Consider the following 8,286-nt stretch of genomic DNA (forward strand, 5'->3'; position numbering starts at 1 on the left):
TTCACACCACACCCAGTCTATCATTTTAATACATGTTTTTTAACCTACAAAAGACACCGTTTGTGATGTGAAATGGGACTGCATCTGTAATATCTTATCACTGTGCCTCCTTCTTCTCATATGGGATATATTGGAAAGTAATTCTACACGATCTGTGTAGATGAGGGACTTGTCTGGGGCTTTGGGGCTTATATTACAGTCCTCAGCAGCTGCATATCCTCACTTTATGAGATTTTTTGCATTGTTTTAAAACGTACATTTAAGTGAATCAATTTAATCGAATATGAACAGTCACAAAAAATGAGAAAAGTTTATAAAACTGGTGACTGGTAAACATTTTCTGTCGGGATGGAGTTGTGTTGGAGAAGACACAGACTCATGACATCCTGTCAGGTTTATTGCACCATTCGAATGTATTCAACTTGTACATTGTCCAGGCAGCCCTAATTACCTATCCTCACTTCAGTAGGAAGAAAGGGAATTAGAAGATTTTATGTCACAGAAACAGTCCATCTTCTTAACATTTTCAAACATTTTCTTATCCGTGACAAAAAAAAAACAGATTTGTTCACAGATCACAGTTTCTATATTTTTGCCGTGTGTGTTCCTCTCTTGCATAATGGCTATATTTGCGTCTAATTGGAGGATGTCTTTTTCTGTGTCTGCTGACGCCATCTCTGCAGGAAAAAGAGCCAGGAGTGAGATCTCATTACTAGTTGGTTCTTCTGGCTGAGCCAAGTTCCAGTCCTGGCAGAGTGAGAAACACACTGCGACCACACAGCCTGTGACACACACATGCTCACACACATTTGAACTATAGCTACTTGTGAGGGCCCCTCAGTGACATAATGCATTCCCTAACACATAACACTATGATCATCACAGCTATATGGTTAACTTTACCCCTGCTATTGACCTATTACTAATTCTAATATCAACGGCTAAACTGTTAACCATAAAATTGCAATTTAAAGAAGTGAGGTGACTTTCCAAAAATGTCCATGCCTTGCAACTCTACAACTCTAATTGGTCCTCACGAAATTAAAGTTTTGCACCAATATAGAAACAGAGGAACGAACACATACACGCATAGAAGAGAGTACAGGTTGACACACACACACACACAAACACACACACACACACACACACACACAAATGTGCTGTCCAAGTCTTACTGTGAGGAGACAGATTGGAGTCAGTGTGTGAGAACGTTTCTCTGGCTGCCTATGACGACGGTGACATCATCGCGCTGCCGTGGCGATGAACAATGTGTTCTGATCCGTCTCTGGTGAAAAGAGCAACAGTCCCTGGCTCTGGATCCTCTTCAGTCTGGATGAGCAGACGAAACTGTTACACAGTAACAGTTACAGTGTGCTGAAAAAACAACTCGCATTTTATCTTCCTTTTCAGTTAAAATGACACAAAAAATGGTTCCATGGCAATGTTGTTGCAGGCAGTTTTATTTTGACACTCCACTGCTATATAAGTTCTTCACTTTTTCTAGCAACAAAACAAAGTCTGGCGGTTTTCAGGACGTTTTGTCTCTCCCCTTGGTCTCTTACACACACACACACACAACATACCCTTTAGTTTTGAGTCCCGTGTGACACCGAAAGGATGATTTATCTGAAGTAAGGTAACTTACATCACGTATTTAATTCATGTCATACATAAAATAACTTACGTAATGTACTCATTTTAACCCAAACCATGATCTTTTCCAAGTCGTTGTCTTGCATAAATTTCACAAGATTAACGATTTCTGGCAGAAAGGTTCCCTTATGCATCTGTAGGGACAATAATGTGTGTCCCATAATGATTATTAAGACCAGATAGCAGAACATTAGTGCACATATGTTTTCAGTGATGAGAGCTGGAAACAGCTTTTTAATTAATGATTTCATGGATACAGTCCCAGCCCTAGCTGAAATATAGGATTATAATCTTATTCACACAGCACCACTCCAAAACTGACAACCCCCCTGCCACATGTGAAACTTGAATGATTTTGTTTCCACATATTACACATTATGTGCTTGCTAAGTTAACCCATAAAATAGTGCTATGAGCAGCCAACTCTTATCTCTAAAAATCTCTCTACCTTCAGTCATACTTACAAGTGGTTACAAAAGGTAGAAGCCCGACAAAAAGTTGATGCATACTGTATGTTTGATGTTTGCAGTACTTTGATTTTGGGCACTACAGGTAAAGATGTTGAATGCTACAGCATTCCTCGGTTGTTTTTAGTTTTATACTTTTATTTTTGTCATTATGCAGGAGAGCAGAGAGAGGGGACGGGAAGTGGGACAGCAGCAGATCAGAGCATGAAGCTCCGTTCACAGCCGCACTGTCGCAGACAGAAATAAACCTGACAGGCGTTCTTTAGTTCTGCACTCCTCGCTCTGTTCCCTCTCAACTGTGAATATGACACAGCTGAGTCACACAACAACGTGTGTGTGTGTGTGTGACACAGAGAGAGAGGGTTTGTTAATGTGCAGTTCATTTGTGTGTATGCATGTGTGTGTGAAGCACATTCAGGTGTGTGTGTTCACGCGTCAACAGAAAAACCTAATAGGATCAGTCAACTTCAATCGTATGTCTTGACAATACACCAACACACCTACGCACATCTCTTTGAAGTGTGTGTGTGTGTATGTGTGTGTGTGTGTGTGTGTGTGTGAATTTAATACCCAGCAGCATGTCCTTACTTCCTGCTATAGGCTAAGTAAAGCGGATTAAAGCGGTTTACCATCTCGCCATTGTCGTCTCCAATACAATCTAACCGCTGACGAGATTGAACAAACAATACAGACGGTGATTTCTTTGACATGTTTATTCAACTGTTATTAAATTCTTCTGTTACATTTACAGCATCAGCATAGCGTACTAATACATTTGTTCTGCTATTTCATTAATATCTTTCTCTTCCTCCTGCTTCTCCTCTCCCTGCATACATTTTTTCTTTTATACTTATTAAAAGGAAAATGTCCCCTTATCAGCATGCAACAATAAACTGCTATAACTGATTTTTCTGCCTCTCTAGGCTGTCTGTGTGAATGTCTTTTTCTTGCTCTTTATACATTAGCCATTATTTCTGCACAGCTTGCTCACTAGTGGACCTCCACGGTGAGCCTGATAAATTTGTAACGCATAAAGTTGCAAAACTTCCAGCCTGTAATAAAGTGTTACATCACCAGCAATCTTTCCAACATTTCTCCATCTTTCTCCTTCTCTTGCTTGTCTTTTGTGTCTTTTGTGGTGAATTTCACATCAGTGCCAGCATTATGTTCTCCTAGTCTCTAAAGAGTTTAAATCTTAGGCCGATGGTAATAAGCAAGAGGGAAACCTGAAAAAATGGAAGCCACAGTGAACTTCATGTTCTACTAGAAGTGTTTTTTTCCCACCAAATTAGTTCTGGTTCTTTAACCACTTCTGTTCACGATTCTTGGAATCTCGGTCTAGTGCTGTGTCTTCGTCGTCCCCGGAGTCAGAGTCCTGGTCGGAGCCGCTGTAAATCACTTCGGTACTGTATAGCCTGTCGTCCAACTGGTGGAAATTAACCCTTAATTCATAGAGTTAGATGTGATATTAATATTCTGGCTCTACCACTGTTTTTCCTCTCACTCACTTCAGCTCAGTGTGTGCCGCAGGACAAGAGTGTGATGCAAAGTGGTGGCTCTCGTTCTTTGGAAGCAGAACATTTAATTATCCAAATAAAATGATGAAAATCACCACCCAAAAAACAACGGGCAATCTCAGAGTCACACATGTATATATAAAGTTTTTGAAGGTGCTAATAATATATATTTACCATGTTCATCATAGCATGCCAACATTTACTAACCAATAATGACAAATCACAGCTAAGGCTGATGGGAATAGTTTTGCAGATATTTAATAAAAATCCAAAGTACTGGATAAATAAATACATCATCTTTCAGCCGTGATAGTCTGCACTATATTATGTGGTAATGCATCTGCATCTCTTGAGATATTTTAAGGAGTGAGAACTTTGACCTTTTGGTGGCATAATGAAAAGTCACAGGATCACCAAAGTCACTAGGATTCATCCTCTGGGGACCATGATTGTTGGCACTAAATTTCATGGCAATCTTCCTGATAGTTGTTGAGATATTTCAGTCTGGCCCAAAGTTACTTTATTCAGGGTTTTTCAGAATTGTCCAACTTTCTGGGTTGCAGACACACACACACACACACACAGCCAAACACATTACAACATAACACATTTGCCGTAATAGGACCACTGCACTGTTTTGCCATGACATTTAGTTAGTAAAGTGAAATTTGCAAGATTATGCCAACAATCATTTATTTTCCATTTCTTCTCTTTTGTCAATGCTCTGTCCATTTCCTCTCTTGCTGTTATGATAACAAGGAAAATGAGTCTGCATTCTCATAATGGAGATTAATAAGTAATATTAGAAACAGTATTGCCAGCATTTATAACTTTTTAGTTTTTCCCTTTTCTTTTCTCTCTTATTTCTTCCCTCCATTGCAATAATCAACCCGATAAGTGAGTCTGTAATGGTTGAAGATATTTGATGACACACAGTGTTGTAGCAGACTGGCTGTAAGTGCAGCAGTGCAGTCATATCCAAACCCATTAGATAATGGAGCTAATATTGTGATGGAGCAGATAAAGCCGTCCTCAGCTCAACTTTCTTTACACAATGTGGACTATATGGATTTGATACATTTCCTGGACAGCCGCACTCTGTTTTAATTGGGTAGAAAGCATCAACAATATTTCAATGTTATTACATCTATTTAAAACCTCTTACCATTGCATATTCTTTGAAAAACTGATTAAAAACTGAGATTAGCAAAAAAGCAAGAAAGACTGCTAACTCATCGTCTTACACAGCTGTGTCCTAACCATTTCTCTTGAATTGTAATGAGACTGCGTTGGCCTAATGCAGGACAGACGCAGGACAAAGGCACAAGGGAGGGTGAATGTAGTGGCTCCCCAGTATACAGTATACAACACTAATAAAAGATATATGCAGATTACATGCATGCCAGATAGTAACAACAGCTCTTGATCTAACAAGCTGTGTAATAAATGATCCCCTCATTCTGTAACAAGCTCCACTGCACAGAAAAATATTGCTGCTGTCAAATGTGGTTTTAATATATTTATCATGTGCAGCTACCGCGGCCATGTGCAGCCTCTTCCTCGTTTGTGCTTATTGGTCACCATCTCGCTGTTTTAATGAGGAGCTCATGTCAGACATGGACAATTACGTCTTCTGGATCAGCGCTCTTCCCCATTGTTTGTTTTGCAGTGATTGTGTTTTATCCACACGCTCTAAGATAAATGATCCTTTCATTTTTGCATAGATAGGCAATGTCGGCTGGTTGGTCCTCATCTCAACAACTATCGGATAGATTGTCATAAAAAATGATGTTTGTGGAGTACCATTTTGAAGCCTTTGCATTATGGCCTGGCTGTAGACTCTTGGTCGTGTTCCAAAACAAAGGAAAGTTCGGTCACATTGAAAATCTAATGTTCAGAAGTCATGAGACTTACTCAACAAACAAGGAAATTGTATTTATTTTAAGGTGCAGCGTTACCTGTGCTTCAGCTCCTGAAGGTCTGTGTTCATTCTGCAAGAGAAGGTAAACAAGTATGAAAAAGGAAAATTCACAGAATTGTTGTTACATGGTTTTCTGTGGTAGCAGCAGTTATTGGTTTGCAGTTGTGTAACTCACACTTCACACTTAACCACAGTTCTTTCTGTGTGTTTTGTTACAGGAACAAGCATGCTCAAATGATGAACCTGAAGGTGATCCATGTAAGTATTATGAACAAATGATTGCTGAAAAAACAGCTCTACTAGGAAGTTTTATTTTTGTTTGAATTGTTTTTGTTTATCTGATTATTTATACATGTATCTTTCTTATAAAATAGGAGAAGTTGCATTTGATACACATTTCAACTTTTGTACACCCTATTATCGCTGTGATCTTTTTACTTCTTGAGTAATTACAACTCTGGCTAACACACATGCATGTTCAGAGTTATTCCGTCTAATTGGACCACTGCTCATGTTGATGCTGTGCTGGGAGTTTACCAAACTTCCCTAATAGTAAAGGTCTAAAGAGTGAGGAAGGTGTCAGCAAAGTACAGTCCGTACAGGAGGAGATGTAATCAGGCAACAAAAGTGAAAATACCCGTTTGGCTGTGTAAGAACTGTAACGTCAGCATGTTTTTTGGATCAGTAAAGTCCTTGTAACTGTAATGTCCCTGAAAGTGATGTTGGTATAAAGCCAATCCACCGTCGTGTTGATTGTTCTATAAACCCGGGGCAGACTGGGACAATAATTCAGGCTGGGAATCTAACGTCAGGCCTGGCCAATCTCTACATTCACTCCATTCACAACAGACCACATATCTGTTTATGCCAGTAATGTATATTATACATATATAAATTATTACTTTTAGTTTGAAGAACATCCAACATATTTAAAAAACAGCCTATTGTCTTCTGTTTCAAGACTTGGTCAATTAATTTGCACACATAAATAAGGCAACAGGAATACATATTCATGTTTTTTGTGCACTTTTCGAATCTTTTTTACCCCTCATTTCCTCAGAGTTCTGACTGAACTTGCATTTATTATGATGAAGCTTTGGTGGCTCTGATACGTCCACCTGACAGAAATCCAGATTATTTCCATGCAGCCACATCTCCTGCTTTTCTATATAGCATTATTACCATTACCACAGCAGTGATCATTTTTAAAAACACAGAACCAACCTGCATGTTGAGGGCAGCCCTGCTAACTATGTTTTTGTCTGTAATGTTACAGCATCTAGCAGCATTTTCCTCCTGGGCTTTACTCCTCTTTCTCTCTTTCTCCTGCGCTGTCCAGTTTTTCACCACACTGCTGGGCCACACACACTCCATGCACTGACTGAATGTTGTGCTGATGTGTGCGTGTGACCAATGACAGTAATGGCAGAGGTCTAGAGTTCTGAGGGACTGTTAGCCCCCTGGTGTTGTTTTCTTTTTGCTGTACCAGCTAGATTAAGACTGGCCTGGTGATCAGTTTGCCAGGCCACTGGGAATTGTCCTAGTACTCCGGGTGGCCAGTCCTATTGAGAAGGTAAGAGTGATTTACAAATAATGTTTTCTCTGTTACAACACGTGCCTAGTTGAAGCTCAGTGATAAATGAACGTGTTAGCAGAGTCGTTGCTCCATGGAGACATACTGCTGGTGTCCATTAGTCTTCATTGTGTCATCCTCCTGGCCAAGAACAGATACTATTTGGTCTCTGCTGTGAGGAGTCTCTCCACCAGCTGACACTCTGATGTATTAATTAGTCTGGGTAACGAGTTGTTCATTATTACAACAGACACCTCTTATGTTTTGACCAATACAGAGCTCTGCATGTGTCTGTGTGTGAATGTACTGTGTGTGTGTTCAGTTCAACTGTTATAGAAATACAAATGTGTGTGTGTGTGTGTGTTGAATGAATTGCCCCCCTGACTGCTGTCATTTGCTCTGCATTGGTCTATTCCTGTGTTCACCTCTGAGTGTTTGGCTTTGACATTGCTGGAGCACATTACCATTACAAAGAGCCATTTAAAGTCTGTGTGTCGTGCTGCAGCTCCTCAGAGATGAGCCTCTGACCACTAACAAGTGCTGGACTCACAAACACACTCACAGATATTATTAACCTGTCCAACTGCAGCTAGCATTGTAGCCATTGTACTCCACTATAGGCCCCATTTTTAAAATACATGGAGGATGAAGGATAAGAAAGTCAGTTATACCAACATAATTTGGAAATGAAACTAATGGAAACTACTTTTACTGTAGCTCAACACATCCTCCAAACTAAATGACAAAATAAGTCCTTCAAAAACTGTTACATGTCGCTTGTAACAGTTTGGGTGCGCGTCTCTCAGATGAACTAACGTTAGCTCGAGGAGAGTGCTACAGTGCTTGGGAACAGTCACACTTTTTTTTATTACTGATACATCAACCTCATCAAGCCTAGCCGATGAACAAAACTGAGGTCACACGTAATCCAAACATTACGCTTGAGTTTAGACGCAACAGGCGTCCATTCACAGCAGGTAAACCGCTCAACTAACTCAAGACAGAATGAGCGCTGTCTGATGATGTTCCTCTCATATCTAGGCAATACAGTATCTTAACGGCACATTTTAGCTGTTACACACTGTTACAGAAATGATTGATTGTACCATTTTCTGATCTGCCACCATGTCATTGAGGGGTTAATTAAAGGTCCAG

Source organism: Morone saxatilis, unplaced genomic scaffold (genome assembly GCF_004916995.1).
Source record: "Morone saxatilis isolate NCDOM2014 unplaced genomic scaffold, NCSU_SB_2.0 Contig18, whole genome shotgun sequence".
Lineage (NCBI taxonomy): Eukaryota > Metazoa > Chordata > Actinopteri > Moronidae > Morone > Morone saxatilis.